Here is a 22,420-nt window from a genome sequence, read left to right as displayed (position 1 = left end):
TTTTCTGAATGTTTGGTAGAACTCATCTGTGAAAGCATCAGGACTGGGCTTTTGTTTCTTGAAAGTTTTTATTTTTTATTTATTTATTTATTGTTATTCCCCAATAAAATTTTTTTCTACTGTACAGCATGGCGATCCAGTTACACATACATGTACACATTCTTTTTTCACACATTATCATGCTCTATCATAAGTGACTAGACATAGTTCTCAGTACTACACAGCAGGATCTCGTTGCTAATCCAATGAAAAGCAATAGTTTGCATCTATTAACCCCAAGGTCACAATTCACCCCACTCCCTCCCCCTCTGCCCTGGCAACTACAAGGCTATTCTCCAAGTCCATTGCTTTTCTTTTTTGTGGAAAGGTTCATTTGTGCCATATATTAGATTCCAGATATAAGTGATAACATATGGTATTTGTCTTTCTCTTTCTGACTTCCTTCACTCAGTATGAGAGTCTCTAGGACCATCCATGTTGCTGCAAATGGCATTATGTCATTCTTTTTTATGGCTGAGTAGTATTCCATTGTGTATATATACCACATCTTCTTAATCCAATGGACATATTGGTTGTTTCCATGTCCTGGCTATTATGAATAGTGCTGCAATGAACATGCACGTGCATGTGTCTTTTTTTAGGAAAGTTTTGTCCAGATATATGCCCAAGGGTGGGATGGCTGGGTCATGTGGTAGTTCTATGTATAGATTTCTAAGGTTCCTCCATACTCTTCTCCATAGTGGTTGTACCAGCTTCCATTCCCACCAAAAGTGCAGGAGGGTTCCCTTTTCTCCAGAGCCCCTCCAGCATTTGTTATTTGTGGACTTATGAATGATGGCCATTCTGACTGGTGTGAGGTGGTATCTCATGGTAGTTTTGATTTGCATTGCTCTAATAATCAGGGATATTGAGCATTTTTTCATGTGCTTGTTGCCCATCTGTACATCTTTCTTGGAAAAATGTCTATTCAGGTCTTTTGCCCATTTTTCAATTGGGTTGTTGGCTCTTTTGCTGTTGAGTTGTATATGTTGCGTGTATATTCTAGAGATTAAGCCCTTGTCCATTGCATCATTTGAAACTATTTTCTCCCATTCTGTAAGTTGTCTTTTTGTTTTCTTTGTGGTTTCCTTTGCTGTGCAAAACTTGTCAGTTTGATGAGGTTCCATTGGTTTATTTTTGCTTTTATATCTGTTGCTTCGGGAGACTGACCTGAAAAAATGTTCATAAGGGTGATGTCAGAGAATGTTTTGCCTATGTTTCCTGAAAGTTTTAAATCACATTTTCAATTTCAATAGTTGTGATTGGTCTGTTCATATTTTCTATGTCTTCCTCGTTCAGTCTTGGTAGGTAGTACCTTTGTAAGAATCTCTCCATTTCCTCTAGGTTTTCCATTTTATTGGCATACAGTTGCTCATAGTATTCATTCTCTCATGGTCCCTTGTATTTCTGCAGTGTCCACTGTAACTTTTTCTTTTTCATTTCTAATTTTATTGATTTGAATCCTCTCCCTTTTTTTCTTGATAAGTCTGGCTAACAGTTTATCAATTTTGTTGATCTTTTCAAAGAACCAACTTATGGCTTCATTGCTCTTCTCTATGGTTTTCTTTGTCTCTATGCTATTAAATTCTACTCTAATCATTACAATTTTTTCTTTTTATTTTGTATGTTGTCTGTTCTTCCTTCTCTAGATATTTAAGATGTAAAGTTAGGTGATTTTTCTTCTTTCCTGAGATAAGATTATATTGCTATGAACTTCCCTCTCAGAGCTGCTTTTGCTGTGTCCCATACGTTTTGGATTGTTGTATCTTCATTGTCATTTTTCTCTATGTATGTTTTAATTTCCACTTTGATTTCTTTTTTTTTTTTTTTTTTTGTCTTTTTGCTATTTCTTTGGGCCGCTCCCGCGGCATATGGAGGTTCCCAGGCTAGGGTCGAATCAGAGCTGTAGCCACCAGCCTACGCCAGAGCCACAGCAACAGCAACACGGGATCCGAGCTGCGTCTGCAACCTACACCACAGCTCACGGCAACGCCGGATCGTTAACCCACTGAGCAAGGGCAGGGACCTAACCCGCAACCTCATGGTTCCTAGTCGGATTCGTTAACCACTGCGCCACGACGGGAACTCCCACTTTGATTTCTTCAATGATCCATGGATTGTTTAGTAGCATATTGTTTAGCTTCCAAGAAAGTGTGTTTTTTTTTGTTTGTTTGTTTGCTGTTTTTTTTTTTTTGCTGTTTTTTTTTTCTTATAGTTTATTTCAAGTCTCACAGCATTGTGATCAGAGAAAATGCTTGAAATAATTAAAATTTTTAAAAAAATTTATCAAGGCTTGATCTATGGCCCAAGATGTGATCTATCCTGGAGAATGTTCTGTGTGCACTTGAGATGAAAGTATATATTCTGATACTTTGGGGTGAAAAGTTCTATAGATATCAATTAAGTGTATTTTGTCTAGTGTAGCATTTAAGGCCTGTATTTACTTGCTGATTTTCTGTCTGGATAATCTGTTCATTGCTGTCAGCAGGGTGTTAAAGCCTCCCACTATTATTGTGTTACTGTCAATGTTCCCTTTTAAGGCTGTTTGAAGTTGACTTAAATATTGCGCTCCTCCTATGTTGGCTGCATATATATTTAAAATTGTTATTTCTTCTTGTATTGATCCTTTGATCATTATGTAATGTCCTTCTTTGTCTCTTGTGACTTTTTTATTTTAAAATGTATTTTGTCTGATATGATTATTGGTACTGCTGCTTTTCAATAGTTTCCTTTAGCAGGTTATATTTTCTTCCATTCCCTTCACTTTAAATCTGTATGTGTCCTTAAAACTGAGTGGATCTCCTGTAGACAGCATATACAAGGGTCTTGCTTTTGATTCCACTCAGCTAGTCTTTTTAGTTGATCCTTTCATATGTTTATATTCGATGTAATTATGAATGAAAATGTATTTATTGTCACTTGCTTGAAATTTTTTTGGGGGGATTGCTATTTTGGGTCTCTTTTCTTCCCTTCTTTTTGTTGTCTTTTCTTGCGATTTGCTAACCATGTTTAGTGTTACGTTCGGCTTGGTTTTTCTTTTTTATGTGTGTGACTATTACAGTTATTTGACTAGTGGTTCCCCTTATATTTTGTTATATCCATCTGTGTGTGTGCAGATTTGTTTCATCTTTCTGCTCTCCTTATTTTCAAGTGAATTTCCTATGTTCTGCATTTGTCCTTTCATCTTGTCTTGTTCTTCTCATGCTTGCTAGTTAAGATATCATGTTTGTCAAATGGTGATTTCTTACTTTTAAATTATCTTTGCCTTTACCAGTGAGCTTCTTTATTTTTAATGTTCTGGTTTCTAATTCTGGCTTTTCCTTTTCTGCTTTGAGAAGTTTCTTAGTAGTTGATGCAGAGCAGGTTTGGAGGTGTTGAATTCACAAAGCTTTTGGTTGTCTATGAAGCTTTTGATCTCTCCATCAAATCTGAATGAGAGCTTTGCTGGATAGACTATTCTTGGTTCTAAGTTTCTCCTCTTCATCACCTGAAATATATTTTGCCACTCCCTTCTGGCCTGTAGAGTTTCTGCTGAGAGATCAGCTGTTATCCTTATGGGAATTACCTTATGTGTGAGTTGTTGCTTCTCCCTTGTGGCTTTTAATATTTTTTTCTTTGAACTTAATTTTTGTCATTTTGTGAGCATGTGTGTTGCTGTATTTCTTCTGGGGCTTTATTTTGTATGAATTCTCTGTGCTTCTTCCACTTTAGTGAGTGTTTCCTTTCCCATATTTGGGAAACATTTGGTTATAATCTCTTCAAATATTTTCTCTGGCCCTTTCTCTTTTCTCCTTTTGAAACTCCTATGATGTGAATGTTGATACTTTTAATGTTGTCCCAGATGTCTCTTAGACTTTCCTCAGTTTTTCATTCTTTTTTCTTTATTCTTTTCTGTAGCAGTGATTTCCACCACTCTGTCTTGCACCTCACTTCTTTGTTCTTCTGCCTCCATTAACCTGCTATTGGTTCCCTCCAGATATTTCATTTCAGCTATTGCACTATTCATTTTGCTCTTCAAATCCTCTAGCTCTTTGTTAAACATTTATTTGAAGTTCTCCATCTGTGCCTCTGTTCTTTTTCCAAGATCTTGGATCATCATTACTATCATCATTCTGAATTATTTTTCAGGTAAATTGCCTAGCTCCTCAGCATTTAGTGTTTTGTGTGTGTTTTTGTCTGTTCCTTTGTCTGAAAGCTGCTTGTCATCTCATAGTGTCTACTTTTCTGTTTATCTTCCCCTTGACTGTCAATACATAGATGTTGAAGCAGGTGCCCAGTCCTGGAGTTCTCAGGAGTGGAAATGGTTCATGTGTACCTCTTTGCTGGGTAGGCTCTAGGGATTGCTCTATATAGATAAAGGAGCAGGTGCTGCTGTTCTTCCAGCACTCTCCTTGCTTGGCCACTCTAGGGATTTCTCTCTAAAGCCTCAGGGGTGAGGGGCTTCTCCCTACTTGTTGCTCATAGGCTCTCTCTGTAGCTGCAGCTTGTGTGTTTCTGGCAGTCCTTTCCTGCCTTGCTGCTGGTAGGAGTGCTCTCTGTAGCCCTGCAGATTGGATTGTGAGTTAATGGGCCTCCCCTGGCTCCCTTGGTGTGGAAAGAGTGCCACTGATGTGAGACTTCACAGGGCCGCTGGCAGGGATTCTGTATCTTCTACTTTTCACTGTTTGGACAGCCTACAGCACCATCAGAGAGCGGGCACCAGCAGCCCTCTCATGGGAATGGGCACTGCCATGCTGGTGCGAGCCTCTGCAGATTCTCTGGGAGGAGCTGAGATGCCTGTGTTTGCCTGTGTTTTCCCTGCTCAAGTAGATCACTGCTTTTGCAGGAAGTGGTCGCTGCTGCTAGCAGTTTCTCTGGTGCTGTTTTGCTGGCACAAGCTTCTGTAGAGTCTCTGGACAAAGCCAAGGTGCCTGTGTTTTCCCTGATGAGCAGGGAGCGGTATCTGGCAGCCCTCTTCCAGGAATGTGTGCTACTTCTCTGGGCAGAGCTGAGAGCCTGTGTTTTCCCTGCTCCAACAGATCATTACTTTTGCAGGAAGAGGGCGTTGCCACCAGAAAAGCCCTGCTGGTCAGAGCCTCTGTACATTCTCTAGATGGAGCTAAAGCACCTGTATTTTCCCTGACCTATCAGGGGCTGAGTGCTACCACCGACAGCAGCTCTTCTGGTGCAGGTTGGGCTCCACTAGTGCAGGTCCCCACTGGCACAAATAAGGAACTTGTGTTATTCTCCCAGGTGGTTATTTCTCCTGCTCCAAAAAAGTCTGTATCCTAAGGGTGGGGCTGCTTGCCAGCTGTTACTAGGCAGCCACTATGGCCGAGTGGTTCCCTAAATGAGGCAGACAGTGTCATGCAGTTTGAGAAAGTGACCTAGGGAACAAGCCTATAGTGGTGGATCCCACCCCTTCCATCAACACCCCCAAACAATGGCATCTAGTCTGTAAACCTGACTAGGCTCTGGGCTCTGCTCAGATGGTCTCCATTGTGGTCACCTTATACTCTAGTCCCTCTAGGCTGTTTCCACATGACCAACCCCAGTTTTTTCACCAGGCATCCAGACAAGGCTTCCTCTTTGGGTCTGATCTCTAAGGCTAAAGTTTTAGTTCCCACATGTGCTGGCATTTGCCTTCGTTTGGCTGTTGCCCATAGCACTGACCCACTGACTGTTTGTGCAGGAATGTCTCCTTCTTAACTGCTTCAGACCATTCTTCTGGAGTTCCTCCTCCATTTTTGGCTGATCTCATCACTGGGGTGGGGGTGGGGGGGCATCCCAGGGCACAGAAACTATTCCTCTTTCCAGCTCCCTCCTGGGAGAGCAGGTCCTGTCTCATTTCTTTTTCCTTCTTTTTCTCTTGTTCTTCTTCTTTCTTCTTTCTTATGTTCTATCTGGTTTTGTAATATTTTTCTCGTTCTATTATAATCTTGAGGACTTTGTCAGTTTTTCACAAATTTTCTGTGTGAAGAGTTGCACATATAATTGTATTTTCAGGGTATTTGTGGAAGTAGATGAGACTTATGTCTGCTACTCTGCCATATTAGACCTCCCATTGGAGGGATTTTCTAAAGCACTGACCAATGAAGAATCAGAAGGCAATGTAATTGGATACGGTCATGTTAATCAAGAGCAAATGTATATATGCTCCATTAATCATGTTTATACAAATAAAATAAGTATTTTAGAACTTCCATGAAGAATTCATGAAGAAATAATAGAATCCTTTAAAATCCTTGAAAAAATCAGATACATATGCCAAAAAGCCTGCTTTTTGAAATGACTAATGGTATCAATGCAAGTTCAGGAAGAATAGTTAACAGGTCTCTTTTGACTCACCACTATATCACCAGTATGCAGTCTGTTCTCTGGGAAACAGTAGATAATTAATAAAATCTGTTGGACAAATAGATAAGCAAACACAAGAAGACAGTCAATAAATGTAATGAGGGAGAACAGTGAACTTAAAAGAATCCACTCATTATATCTGGAGCTTTATTTTTAATTACAATTCCTGGACAAAGCCTGTTGAAACAAAGTTTCCTGAGCTTGAAAGCAGAAGCAAATGTGACTTATTTGACAAAGCAAATATATTTTTTTTGTGTGATTTTTCTGAGGCACACAAGAGTGACACAGGGAACAGGCTGGCTGGGATCTCAGCAACTAGCTTTTGGCTCCCCCTAGGGCATGAGCTAAGGATGGAAAACTGAGGTTTTGAGTTTTCAGATGCAAAATAAAATGTATGAATGGAAAACAATAGTTGAGTCATAAACCCAGGACTGCTGTGATGAGCAAGGGTATTTGATAATATTATAAAGGCAACATCACACGTAACGGTCTGAAATGCTCAACAAGGGAAGATTTTTAAATCTGACTCAACTGGGAAACATTATTTGCACTCTCCCAATACCATAGAAATAGATAAGGGTGCAGAGTCGGAGACAAGAGAAGCAGCTTTACACAGATCATAAAAAAAATAAAGAAGCAGTAAGAATGGCAGTGAATTAATTAAATGTCATTAATGCTTTTTATTTCTATATCTAACAAAAATATTTTACAGCAATAAGTTACTGAATCACTCCTAGTTTTTGAGGACCAACATATGTATTAGGTTGTTTGCTAAGTTAATTCACTTAAATTTTATCAGTTAATTTTCACAACTCTGCTGGCCAAGTATTAATACCTATAGCAGAATAATGCAATATGTTTTAACCCACAGTTGTTTTTTGTATTATAAAATAATGGTTGAGGGTTTTAAACTCAGATTTCTTATTTCAGAGCCAGTGCTTGTTGAGATTATAGTTGTAGCTTTGCCAACTTAGTGACCTCTTAAGGATAGCCATCTTTTCACACATAGCTCCCTAATGAGTCTTTAGGCACTTTCTAAACTCTTTTAGTCAGAGATTTTGTATACTGCCATATTTATATTACGGTGACACATGATTTACAAGTCAAAGGTATTTTACTAAAGAAGACAAAGAAAACAAACTAATCGTCAATTTAATTCACATGGCCTCTAGATAATCTTGTTTCTTTTTTTTTTAATGGTATGGTGGCTACATAATATTTACAAATTATTTTCACTAGGGTTATTTATTATCACTTTAGTTTCCATAGGGAGTTGATTTTTAATAAAAACTGATATAAAATACCATCTGGACTTTTTCTAAGGAAGAGAGTTAAATACTATATAAAACCATCTATCAGATTCAGAATGATTTATAGAGATAGTGTCTATCTGTTGGCTGAATTCTAAGCTTCCAAGTCCCCTTCTTCTTCAGAAATTGTAGCTAATTCTCAATGAGACCCCATTTGAAAACTGACTATATTCAATCTCCAAATAGTAGCCCATGTGAATTTGTTTAAGTTTGTTAGCAAACTCCTAGCCAAGGTTATGTATTTAGGGCTGGAAATGTGACTTCCACCAGTACAATGACAATGAACATCAGGCTTTGTGTAGGAGTTATAAAATCTCCCTAAGGACTCTCCAGTTATGTAAACTATCCATGACTTGCAAGCAAAAACTTCTAAAATTATTTAGAATTTTAGTACAGAGAACCAGGGATTGAGAGTAACCAATCCTGAAATGTAAATTAACTGAACTAAGGAGATAGGGCAAAGGATAGTAGGGACTCCTCCCCCCATTCTTCAACAGTGGAAGCTGGGAACCTTCATGTGTTAGAAAACAGTGTGAATCTGTGATAATTGCGCTATGGGACTCAGATTTTGTCTCTACTGAACCCGCAAAATTAGAGTTGAGGCAGGGAAATGCTGTCATGGCTGAGTGTGTTGGCTAATTCTGCAGCTTTAACTGAGGTCCTAAAAAATAAAAGCCTTTTCTGAAGTCGGCTCATCTGAAAGTTGAAAAAAAAAAGAGACATTTGCTAAAAGTGGCTTCTTTTGCCTGTAGGCTGAAATAAAGAATGACCAAAATTCTGAACACTGGAACAGTTTCATTAGATTAGAAAAGGCAATTCTACACATAAAACAAAAGTTAAGGCAAAGTTGTGTTAGATAGCTTTTGGGAGGTAGAAGTTTTGCCAGATAATAAGATTAGAGCCTAAAGGAAGCCTGACATTACCCCCTACCTATAAAGCCACAGCCTTATTTAGAAACTTTGACCTAATAATAAACCAAAAACAGAAAAAGAAAGGAAAAAGAACCAAGGGAGGATGGAAAGAGGAAAGGAGGAAGGAGTAATAAAATAAAGGAAATTATTTTAGGGGGAGCATAATGAAGGCAGGGGCAATTTTAGCAGTGTCTCCCCATCCAGTGCAATGATTTAAGAGAGTCTATGACTGAAGGGTAAGAGTTCAGGTATGGTGGGACTTTGAGACTAAGGCTGCTTTGTTTGCTTACCAAAATTCACCGGCCTGGTTCAGGCTCAAGTGTTACCACTGAATGACCTCTTTCTAGCTCTAGTTTCTAGCATGCATTAACTGCCTCAAAGCAAATAGATGTGAATCTGGTTATGGTTTTATGGGAATGATTTGGAAAAGGAAACTGATTCTGGCAAATAAATCCCCATGATTACTCACCTCCTTAATGGATGCTCACACAGAATTTGTGCTAAAACAAAGAGAATGGCTAGGGGTGGGGAAGTTTCTGGCATGGTTTCTATCCAATGCACCTCCCAGATGTAATCATGAAGGATGCTGTATATGAGAGGTCCCTAGAACAAATCAAACTTGTGTGGCCAGGTAATTCCCTCCACAGTAGGTTAGAGGATTCTATTATTCGTGATAAACGAGACATTAGGAGGTCCCTGGGTGAGAAACTTAAATGTTTCCTTTCTCCTATTTCAAATGGAAGTTTTCATCACAGTTATCTTTTTTTGCTGTCATTGACTACCAAATGTGTCTTAACTGTTCCATAAATGTATCTAATTATAGAGCTCCAAAGACTACATAAGATAGAATCTTTTTCATGTTCTTTCATTGGGGCAGTTTTTATTCTCTCTGTGTTAAATCCATTATCAAAGCAATATTCAATATATGATATACAGTCGATTTTCTTTATCTGTGCTTTATAAAATGCAAATAGGTGGAAATCTATACTTCTCTGTCATATATTTTTTTCCAGGAAAGTATTACCGAAAGTATATTCTGAGGAGCAGTAGCTATATAATCCATTCCTTAAAAGTGGATGTTGGAGGGAGGCAGAATCAAGATGACCAAAGAGTAAGACATGATGCTCACCTTCTCCCAAAACACATAAAAAGAAAAATCTAAAGGTAGAACGATTTGCACAGAACTTTAACTGAACATTGACATAAGACCTTAAAAACTCCAAAAAGGACAAGAAACCCTCCACATAACTGAGTATAACAAAAGGCGGGGGCCGGGGGAAAGGAAGGAAACAGGACTGGACTAGCGCTCCTGAGAGGGAACTGTAAAAGAGGGAAGGAACCCACAGCCTGAAAAGCCACTTAACTGATGGAGGGGATCAGCAGAGATGGAGAGATCTCGAAGCCTTGGAGAAAAGAACAGCAGCTGGACTGAGGAGGGTGAAGCAGAGAGAGTTTCAGAGACTATTGGTACCACTGCCCCTGGACACCACACTTTGAGACACTTGGGTGGGGTCTGGGCCCTGAGACGCAGGGTCCAGAGATCAGTTCCAGGGAGTAGACTAGGGTTGGTTGTGCAGAGACAGCTTGATGGGCTAGGGAGTGGTGTGCCATGGCTGGGGAGCAGAGCACCATAGCCAAAGGAACCCAGGAGAAGGTATGGGTCCATAGGAGAAGAAAGGTGCCATTGTTGGGGAGAGTGAGGAGGAGGGACAGGTTGCCATAGGAATGTTGTTCTCTATGCATTAGCAGACTCTCAGAGGGTGGGGCAACAGGCAACAGGGTACCTCTTGCAGGGGCTACAAGGTGGTCAGATGCCCCTTGCACAGGCTAAGGGCAGTAGGGCACCTCCTGGGTGGGCTTGATGGGGCACCTCTTGCGGGTCTACAGGCAGCAGGGGCAGACCACAGCCATCAGTTCAGGCTGAAGAGGTGGGCATAGACTGCCACCAGTAGGAGTCTGTAGAACAAACAACACCTGTGGCCCCAGTAATCTCAGAGATCAGCACAGAGGAGGGTGCTGCAACCACGCACCACCTATTGTTGCTCTCACTCCCCTGGGAATGCACACACCCTGCTGCTGCCACTGTCAAATGCTCCAGGCAACAGCTACACATGCCTGAGCCACTTCTGAGGGCCCTGCAACTAGTAGCAGCCCATGCCACCTCCCCATGGGTTCTTGTTACTGTCAAGGGCCCAGAAAACAGGCACTAGGTTCAGACACTGCCCACTGCCTCCATCTCCCTGGAAAGGTGCAAAGCGCATCTCTCTGTTATCAAAAGAATAACAGCTTGCACACAGTGAGGAAAGGGACAGCAAGCATCCACACCAAAAGCAGCTCTCATGCCAAAAACAAATAGTAAGCTCTCACAAAATACCCAGGAGCTCTCTCGCATATAAATAGCCCTCCAAGACTACAGTAGTTGTTTTCCCTAAACTCACAGTAAGAAAAATATAAGAAAAATGAAGAATCTCAGGAAACATTCCTGTTAAAAGAACAGGAGAAATCCCCTAAAGGAGCAAACAATAAAACAGACTTTTGCAATCTAACAGAAACCAAGTTCAAAAAGGAGACAGTGAAAATAGTGAAGGAATTAAGAGTGGCTATGAACAGTGATGCAGATTACTTTAGAAAGGAACTAGAAAATATAAGGGAGAGCCAAGAAAAACTATAAAATTCATTTGCAGAGAGGCAAACTGAGTTACAGACACTGAAGAGCAGAACAAATAATGCAGAGGAATGAATTAGTGCCTTGGATGATAGAATGATGGAAATCACCCAATCAGGACAGCAAAGAGAAAACCAAATGAAAACATATGAACAAATATAAGAGATCTATGGCATAACATAAAGTGGGCCAATCTATGCATGATAGGGATTCCAGAAGGAAAAGAAAAATAAAGGGGAATTGAAAATATATTTAAAGAACTTATGACTGAAACCTTACCACATCTAAGAGAAAAAGATATTAAGATACAGGAAGCACAGAGTGCCCAAGACAAGTTGAACCCAAAGAGGCCCACACAAAGACATATTATAATAAAAACGGCAAAAATTAAAGATAAGGAGAGGATTCTAAAGTCAGCAAGAGAAAAACAAAGACTTAATTATAAGGGAACCCCCATAAGCCTATCAGCTGATGGAGTATATCACAACTGGAAAGCAATGACTTAAATAAGCTAGCCTGCAGATCTAAAAAAAAAACAAACAAAAAAACAAAAAAAAAAAAACCCTATTGTAAAAGTGATAGTAAACACAAGGAACAGAAAAAGGACAAACATGGAGATGTTGAAAAAGGACATCAAAATCATAAAATGTGGGAAAGGAAAGTAAAATACAGACTATTTTTTAAGAATGTGTTTGAGCCTATATGACTATCAAGCTAAAACAAGCAGATAGAGGAAGGGGTTAACATACTTGAAAAAACAGGGCAACCGCAAATCAAAACTAAACAATGCATTCACAAAAACTAAAAGGAAGAAGACACAATCATAAAATAAAGGAAATAATGCAACCAAAAAAAGTACAAAGAGGTAACATAGACACAAATGGAAAAGAAGGTGTAAAATGGCAATAAGTATGAATTCACCAATAATTACCTAAAACTCAAAAAACTGAATGACCCAATCAAAAGACATAGAATGACAGATTGAATTAAAAAAAAAAAAAAGAAAAAGAAGAGCCTGCAATATGCTGTCTGTAAAGACTCACCTCAGGGCAAAGGACACACATAAATTGAAAGTGAGGGTATAGCAAAAGATATTTCATGGGAATGGGAAATACAGGAAAGTGGGAGTTGCAATATTCATATCAGACAAAATAGACTTTAAAATGAAAGCCATAAAGAAAGACAAAGGACACTATTTAATGATAAAAGGATCAATACAAGAAGAGGATAGTATACCCATCAATATATATGCCCTAATATAGAAGCACCAAATACATATAACAAATACTAAAATAAATAAGAGGAGAAATTGATGGAAATACAATAATAGTAGGAGACTTTAAAATCCCACTCATATTAATATATACAGATCCACTAGACAGAAAATCAATAAGGCAACAGAGATTCTAAATGACTCAACAGAAAAGTTAGACTCAATTGATACATTCAGGACACTACATCCAAAACACCAGAATATACATTCTTTTGAAGTGCACATGGAATATTCTCAAGGATTGACCACATACTGGGGCACAAAACTAACCTGGACAAATTTAAGAATATAGAAATTATTTCAAGCATTTTCTCTGACCACGATGGCATGCAATTAGAAATCAACCACAGGGGAAAAAATGAGAAAAAACTGATGACACAGAGACGAAACAACATGCTACTAAAAAACCAAAGGGTCAATGAGGAAATCAAAAGGAAAATTTAAAAATACCTCAAGACAAATGATAATGAAAACACAACCATTCAAAAATCTACGAAATGCTGCAAAAGCAGTGCTTAGAGGGAAGTACATAGTGGTAAAGGCCTCCCTCAAAAAAGAAGAAAAGTATCAAATCAACAAATTAAATTACCACTTTAAATAATCAGAAAAGAACAAACAACACCTAAAGTCAGCAGAAGGGAGTAAATCATAAAGATCAAAGAGGAAATCAATAAAATAGAGATTCAAAAAACAATAGAAAAAATTAAGAAAACAAGGAGCTGGTTCTTTGAAAGGGTAAACAAAACTGACAAATCTCTTGTCAGACTGACCATAAAGAGGAGAAAAAAACTGAAGTAAATAAAATAAGAATAGAAAAGGGAGAAATCTCAATGGATACTGAAGAAATACATAAAAACCATAAGAGAATACTGAGAACAATTATATGCCAACAAATTTGACAAGGCAGAAGTAAAATGGACAACATTATAAAGACTACAGTCCACCAAAATGGAATCAGGAAGAAAGTGATCAACTGAACAGACTGATCTCTAGAAATGAAATTGAATATGTAATAAAAACACTCCCAACAAACAAAAGTCCAGGACTAGAGAGCTTCACAAGCAAATTCTACCAAACACACAAAGAAGAACTTATACCCATCTTTCTTAAAATTTTCCAAAATGTTGAAGAAGGAACACTCTCAAAAACATTCTATGAAGCCACCATCACCCTAATACCAAAATCAGACAAAGATAGTACCAAATAAGAAAATTATAGGCCAATATATTTGGTGAATATAGACACAAAAATTCTCAACAAAATTTTACCCAACTGAATCCAACAATGTATAAAAAAAATTATACACCATGACCAAGTGGGATTCATCCCAAGTTCACAAGAATCATTCAACACATATAAATAAATCAACATCATACACCACATTAACAAAAGAAAAGCTAAAACCACATGATCATCCCAATAGATGCAGAAAAAGCATTTGACAAATCCAAAATCCATTCATGACACAAGTTCTTTCCAAAGTGGTATAGAGAGAGCATAGCATAATAAAAATCATTTATGACAAACTCACAGCCAATATAATGCTCAAAGGCGAGAACCTGAAAGGCTTCCCATTAAAATCTAGAACAAGACAAAGATGACCACTCTCACCACTTTTAGTCAACATAGTATTCGAAGTCCTAGCTCTAGCAATCAGACAAATAAAAGAAATAAAAGGTATCCAAATTGGAAGAGAAGAGGTAAACTTGTCACTGTATGCAGTTGACATGATGCTATATATAAAAAACCCTAAGGACACTACACAAAAACTACTCAACCTGATAAATGAATTCAGCAAAGTAGCAGGATAAAAGATTAATCTTCAGAAATTGGTTGCTTTCTGTATACTAACAATGAAATATTAGAAAAGGAATGTAAAAAAAAAAAACCAGTATCTTTTAAAGTCACATGCCAAAAAATTTAATACCTGGGAATAAACCTGACCAAGGAGGTGAAAGATTTATATGCTGAGAAGTATAAAATAATAGTCAAGGAAATTAAAGAGGATTGAAAGAAATGGAAAGATATTCCATGCTCTTGGACTGGAATAATAAATATCGTTGAAAATGGCCATACTACCCAAAGCAATCTACAGTTTCAATGCAATCCCTATAAATTATCCATGATGTTTTTCATGTAACTAGAACAATCCAAAAAATTTATATGGAACCATAAAAAGATCTAGAATTGCCAAGAAAATCCTGAGGGGGGAAAAAATATCAGGAGGCCTAATTATTCTAGACTTCAGAAAGAATCACAAAGCTACAGTAATAAAGATAGTGTGGTACTCCTATAAAAACAGACATACAGACCAATGAAACAATAGAGAAATATTGCGACATTTCTTACTTTTTAATGTTTTATAGTAAGCTATGAAAGCTAATATATATAACAACTAGGATTGTTGAGGAAGGCTCTGAGACAGTATTAGCAATTACATTACTTCTTCTCTATCCAAGCTACTACAGTACAAAGAAAGGCATTTTAAATTAAGACCCCCAATTTCATGTATTTGACATTATTAAAGAGCAAAAGAAAGATCTTTAACCACAGAAACTCTGATGGGTATCACTATAAAGTCTGAACTATAAAAATTTGTCTCCAATAGCTAAAAAGTAACCTTTTTAGAAACTAATATTTTGTTTGGCAAATTGATGAATGACCAAGTTCGTCATTGATTAATACAGAACCACAGTGACTATGGTAGAAATCATCTATATCATAATCATTAAAAAGGTTTCAATGATAACTCAAGGCAAATGAATTTGTAGTTCATGCCAGACCTTACTAAAGTATGTATGTATGTACATATGTAATGAGCTAAGATCTTCAGAAGAGTTATTATCTGAAAACCTCTTATTGTTTTTCTATTTATGTCTAATGTTCATATCTGAAACTAAATGGTATTAAGATAACTAAAAATGTGCACATGCACTGGACAACATTCTATAAATTATGTAATTTAGATTAGCATTTCTAACACTAAATGCATATACAGAAAGCTAGAAAAATAGCAATGAATGTTCTATACCAAAGAAATAAGAGATATGGGGTGCTATGTGAACTGAATGTCTATTATGTGGAGCAGGACCAAATGTAAAGAATAAGGAACTTGCATAAACATCAAGGAAACACAAAAATTCCAAGCTAGAGAATCTCAGGACATAGTGTAGAATACTACTGACTAACTGACTTGTCTGAGAAGTAGCACAAACTTAGCACATGGCAAAAGGACTGATGAAATTCTGATTTTAAGAAATGAAGTGCAGAAGGCATAAATTTTCATACAAAGCTAGTTTGCTGAGACTAAGATGGTTGTCTCTTGATTCCCACATGGATGTTCCAAATCGAACAGTTTTCAATCTGCCTTCATACATCCATTCCTTCTCTATGTAAAAACATGTTGTCTCAGAAGCAATTTATTTTTAAAAAGCTATGAATGGTTTAAGTAATGCTCATTTTATTTCATTGTCTGTTCCCTGGATCAAACACACCACAATCCTAATAATCCCTGGTGATTAGAAGGGTCATGCCTCTCTCTGTGGGACTAAGGACTATAGAAAGATAATTGGAAGAGTCTTTTATAATATCTCTTCTGACTACTTCACTCCAATTAAAATTCCTTTGCCTTAGTTGTCAAAAGAATTACTTATATTAACCTTACTTTATTAAATTATTAAACATAACTGAACAAAATGTCAGAGAAAAGGTTAACATTTGTCACTCAGAGTAAGCCCTGAGCCATCGATACAAGTGCTTGTTATGTTGCATAGGATTTCTTACAATTTTAAGTAAACAAGACACTTCATACTGTGTATTAGTCATTCTCAATTAATCTTTCTATAGCTTTGGGTGAAAACAATACTCTCTAGTTTTACTGAGAAGAGCAATTTGAATTGAGGCCATCTCATGACAATTTTGTTTAAGACAGTGGACACTTCTTGGGCTCTACCTCCCATTTCTCAGAGCCCCCTGTTTACTTTGACCATTGCTGTGGCAACCAGCCTCACACAACTGTAACAGGCCTGCATGTACTTCAGCTCCCGCCTATAACTCTGCTTTCTGCTTCTGTGATTTTCTGATCCAGCAGAAGAGAATGCCACTGAGAATGCACCCTAAACTCACACAGGCACAAAGGAGTGGTACAAAGGAGATGAGGAGGATCTTCCTTGCATTAACAATAAGAAACACATCATTTGAAGTATCTTCTCTATAGATCCTTAGAAGATCCTGGCAAAAATGGGCACCAGTACACACAAAGGCAACCTTTGTAAACACATCCTTATATTGGCCTTTCCTCTTTTCTTACTTAATTATCCCTAGTCCTTCTCTTTTATTTCTTGAGATAATGTTCCAAAATAAGTTTACTTGTATATAAGCTTGTTTCACATTCTGCTCTCTTAAAGGAAGCAAGGCTACCCTGAGATAGAGGTTGAGGCAAATATGGGAGTAGGTCCACTTACAAAATGTGAGCAGGACAGGCTTTTTTTTTTTTTTTTAACTATGAGCATCTGCCTGTTTCATAAATATTACAGGATGCTCCCACCAATGTGCCCAAATTAAAAAGGACAGTTGTTGCTTCTGGCTTTTAGTAACCCTAAACCCATTTGCAGCAACATGAATGGACCTGGAAATGATTATACTAAGTGAAGTAAGTCAGACAGAGAAATACCATATAAGATCACTGATATGTGGAGTCTAATGAAAAATGATACAAAAGAACTTATAAAGCAGAAACAGACACAAAAATTTTGAAACCAAATTTATGGTTATTAAAGGGGAAACCTGGGGAGGAAGAGATAAGGTAGAGGGTTGGCCCTGACATATATACACTATTATATATAAAATACATAGTTAACAAAGAACTACTATACAGGGTAAAATAGTCAATAATGTGTAATAACCTACATGGTAAAATAATATGAAAAGGAATGGATATATATATATATATATGAAATTAATTTATTTGGTTGTACACCTAAAACTAACACAATTTTTAAATCAACTATACTCCAAGAATTTTATTTTTTAAAAAGAGAAAAATGGTGAGGGATGGTAAAGGCAGATGTTAAGATGAGGAACAGTCTGATGAGGCAGGGTATTGAATAAGTTACCAAGTCTTTGGATTCCCCCCAGTTGTGTTAATATATCCTTGATCTTAGTTTTTCTTGATCTTTGTATAACCATTTAGTAAAGAGAAAAATAAAACCACAAACAATTATAAAACCATCTGTTGAGAAAAGGTGCGCTGTCTGTTCTGACTGAAAAAAAAAAAATCAAGTACACAGATGTGTCACGTCATAAGGTAAGCATCTTGACTGACGAAAGCCATGTTCACCAGAAAGCGAGCACTTTTGTGTTCACATCGACCGAAAATTTCTTGTGAAACATATTTGCTAGATGGAAGATTTGACTACAAGATATGGACATCAACTTGCTCTCCAATGTAAAGATATGAAATGGATATATTCATTTACCAACGAGCAGTTTGGAGTACTAACCTGGTGGCAACTACATTGTTCACTGGTATAGCTAGACTTTTCTGTTTCTCCCATTGGAGGGGAACTCATGGGCTAGAAATAAATCACCTAGTCAAGAATGAGCAAACAAAAATATTCTTAAAAATATGAGACTTACAGAAGTAGTCTCTGATATGACAAGACTTATTGCACTAACTATACTATGACATCACTGGCTTCCTCTGGGATAAGGATTCTTGGTCTTGACCTCTGCGTGCTACTGGGTCCTGCCATCTCATGCTTCAGGTCTTTGGGCACAATGCACTGATTCCCACTGTTCATTGATATCTGCTCTATGTGTTCCACCCACTCAACTATTCCATAGCCTTCATCAGGTTTATTGGTGTTCTGAATCTCCAAAACATTTTGAACCCTTTCTACTCTTGGTTGTTTTCCCCATAGCATTCTGAGTATATCATTAGCCCATCTAACATTAATACCACACTTTGCCATTAATAATCTAACTCCTATTTTCCCCATTTTTTGGAAGGAGCACTTGCAAATTTCTAGGATTCTATCCTGGAAAATACACACAAACATTCTTCATTTCCCATTCAAAGTATCCTTGTTCTTATAAATAAAGCCTCTTGGCTTTCAGAAAACAGTTTTTTCTTTGCATTAAAAGTCATGATTTGATTCTAGGCCCCAACGAACTTCTCTGAGAGGCAATAATAGCCGTGGCAAAGTTGTAATATACCATGTTTTATAGGGGAAAACAATTATAAAATGCAAGCAATCTTTTGGATTATTCTAATATAGTACTAGGGAATTTATTTGTGTTGGGATTATAGCAAGATATATATGAGGAAACAGATAAGTTTCCTCTGAGAGATTCATATTTATATCATGTGTTACTTCTTATTCTCAGAGGAAGGAAAATCCCTTCCATTGTACTTTGAAAATTAATGGAGAGCATCCATATTACATAACTGGTTAAATACTCAAAATAAAACACATGATTAAAGGTAATTTGTGTTTAACAGGAGAATAATAATAAAGATATCTTTTGTTTTTATACTTTACAGACAAGCAGTTGATTTGAAATAGCATGTATTTATGTATAAGCTTTTATTTATATTATATATTATATATATGTATTTATATATGTATATATGTACTCAATCAGAGTTGCAGCTGAGGCCTATGCCACAGACACAGCAGCACAGGATTTGAGCTGTATCTGTGACCTATGCCACAGCTTGTAGCAATGCCGAATCCTTAATCTACTGAGTGAAGCCAGGGATCGAACCTGCATCCTGGGGAAGACTATGTCAGTTTCTTAACCTGCTGAGCCACAATGGGAACTTCCAATATTCCTTTCTAATGATAGTTAAAGCCTGAGATACTTTAAATGGTAAGTGACTTATCTCTACAAGTGCAATAGTCTCTGATTTCTCAGTGAAGTTACTACGGAATCGTAGAAAGTTGGACAGGCCATAAATTGAATACATATTATAGGATAATATTCAATGTGATATTATGCAGCTATTATAAGGATAAATTTAAGTTATACCTTTAAGTCATTCAGGAAAGTTATTCAATTCCAAATAAATACAGAATTAGCAAGGTGACTGGTGATATATATGACATAAAGTAAACTTGATATTCACATATCAGTGCTAAAAGTTTCATAAGTCTTTATCCCTTTTTTGAAATGTGAAAATGCTAAAATTTCAGTGGACCCCTGGAAGCTGGTATCTTTAAGTTGTTCTCTTTTGGACCACTGTCTACTGCCTTGGATGTGTAATAATAATTATTATTATTCTTACTTTGAATTCTTTTCTCTGCTATCTTCTTGAAAGAAAATGGCATCATGTACATCCCCATTTTGTTTCACTCATCAATTTTTAAAAATGAATTTGTGCACATGAAAAGATGTTCAACATCACTCATTATTAGAGAAATGCACATCAAAACCACTATGAGGTACCACCTTACACCAGCCAGAATGGCTATCATCAAAAAGTCTACAAACAATAAGTGCTAGAGAGGGTGTGGAGAAAAAGGAACACTAGTACACTGTTGGTGGGATTGTAAAACGGTGCAACCACTGTGGAAAGCAGTATGGAGATTCCTCAGAAATCTAAACATAGAACTACCATTTGATCCAGCAATCCCACTCCTGGGCATCTATCCAGAGAAAACCACGACTCGCAGAGACACATGTACTCCGATGTTCACTGCAGCACTCTTTTCAATAGCCAAGACATGGATCAACCTAAATGTCCATCGACAGAGGAGTGGATCCAGAAGATGTGGTACATATACACAATGCACTATGACTCAGCCATTAAAAAGAATGAAATACCAGCATTTTTAACAACATGGATGGACCTAGAAACTATCATGCTAAGTGAGGTCAGCCATACAATGAGACACCAACATCCAATGCTTTCACTGACATGTGGAATCTGAAAAAAGGACAGACTGAACTTCTTTGCAGAACAGATGCTGACTCACAGACATTGAAAAACTTATGGTCTCCGGAAGAAACAGTTTGGGGAGTGGGGGGATGTGCTTGGGCTGTTGGACGGAAGTCCTGTGAAATCAGATTGTTGTGATCATTATACAACTACAGATGTGAGAAATTCATTTGAGTAATAAAAAAGTAATAATTAAAAAAATAACTGAAAAAATAAAAAATAAAAATACAATAAAAAAATAAAATAAAAATGAATTTGTGGAAAAAATAAAATCATTTCCAGAAGTGGTTTTAGGGGAACACTCCTGCTCATCAAGCCACAGTCCCAATTATCCATGCTAATTTCTGCGTGACACCATGAGGATTCTTGTTGAATGACAACTGTGGCCAAGACAGTCTACTGGCTATTTTATTGAAACTTATCCTACATTTTAGAAAGCCACAGCTTTTTTGATGAAGAAAGTCAACAGAAATCCAGTCCTTTCTATTTGAGCCACTTAAACAGAGTACACTGTGATTTAGAGAAAAATACTTCTCTAAGATGGAAGTTGTGGTCCACGATCAAAACCATTAAAGTACCCCACAGGCTTACTGAGAATAAAGGCAATTTGGATAAGGCTCTGATACTGCTACAGAGTAGCTTTCGGCAGAATGATTCCACTGTGGTTTCTCAGGGGAATGGGTGAAGGAGAATGGCAAGGAAAACAAACATCTATGTGCACACACATACAAATGGATATTTTTTTCCTAGTAAACAGTGAGTTATACCCTTCTGGGAGCTCTTCTCAAGGGTTTGACTAGTAACTGCAAAGAGAAAACTCTTCTCTGACAGTCACTATTTGCGAAGCACATATACAAAGGTAATTATGGAAGTGGTGCATGATTTCATTACTATAAGAGAAGCCCCCGCCCCTTCTTTTTTGATATGGAGATACATGAGGGACCAAGTAAGATATTTTAATTTTTTTCTTTAACATGTATATCTGTCAAACTGTATTTTTAAAACATATTTTAACTCTGATTTTCTTATTAAAAAAAAGAATCAAGTAAATATTTCTTGAAATAGGAATTCTTGTTGTTTCAAAGGCTTGAGCTGGATTACATAACTTCCAGCTTTTTGAATTTCTTAGTTTGTTTTACTGAATGTCTAAATAAAAAGCATCAATCTCTTGGTGTGCATCTACCACATATTCAAACATTACCAATTTTTTTTTAAACAAGTGAAACTAAACTAACTGTGATGCTAGTTATGGCATGAGCTCTCTCTCTCATCCACACAGATCTTTAGCAAGTCTCATTGCTTTCCAGCTTGGGCCAGGTCCCCTGCAGGTTAACTGGTAAACTACAAGAAATCTATTTTGAATCCCTAGTAATACTGAGGCTGAGCTCTGTTAAAATAGCTCCCTGCCTTCTTGAGTATGGGCAAGCAAAATGTAAGGTATGGAATGAGAGTCCAGAGCAATTTCTTTTTGGGGGGGGTCTTTTTAGGGCCACACAAGGGGCATATGGAAGTCCCCAGGCTAGGGGTCAAATTGGATGGAACTTTAGCCACCGCCCCACAACAAAGCCACAGAGACCTACTCTGCAGCTTGCAGCAATGCTGGATGCTTAACCCACTGAGCAAGGCCAGGGATCCAGCCTGTGTCCTCATGGATGCTAGTCAGATTCGTTTCTGCTGAACCATGATGGGAACTCCAATTTCTTTACATAAATAAAATACATATGAAACCCACTGAGGTAAATTTTGGTTTGACTTACTTTGAAGTTCACGAGCTGGAGTTCCTGTCATGGCTTAGCAGTTAATGAACCTGCCTAGCATCCATGAGGACATGGTTTGATCCCTGCCCCAGCTCAGTGGGCTAAGGATCTAGCATTGCTGTGAGCTATGGTGTAGATCACAGACATGGCTTGGATCCTGCATTGCTGCGGCCCTGGCGTAGGCCAG

The 22,420-nt window shown here is 37.5% G+C and overlaps 1 long non-coding RNA gene across 1 annotated transcript in view; it reads right to left on the bottom strand.

The window, feature by feature from the left end:
• Positions 1 to 22,420, bottom strand: part of LOC110255677 — a 793,233-nt gene that overhangs the window by 504,053 nt on the left and 266,760 nt on the right. The window contains exon 7 of the long non-coding RNA XR_002336321.1: positions 6,367 to 6,423. This is a non-coding gene — a long non-coding RNA (uncharacterized LOC110255677). The remainder of the gene's footprint in view (positions 1 to 6,366; positions 6,424 to 22,420) is intronic.

Source organism: Sus scrofa, chromosome 10, assembly GCF_000003025.6.
Source record: "Sus scrofa isolate TJ Tabasco breed Duroc chromosome 10, Sscrofa11.1, whole genome shotgun sequence".
Classification (NCBI taxonomy): domain Eukaryota; kingdom Metazoa; phylum Chordata; class Mammalia; order Artiodactyla; family Suidae; genus Sus; species Sus scrofa.
The sequence above is the reverse complement of the archived record's forward strand: the minus strand, read 5'-3'. Positions and strand labels throughout refer to the sequence as shown.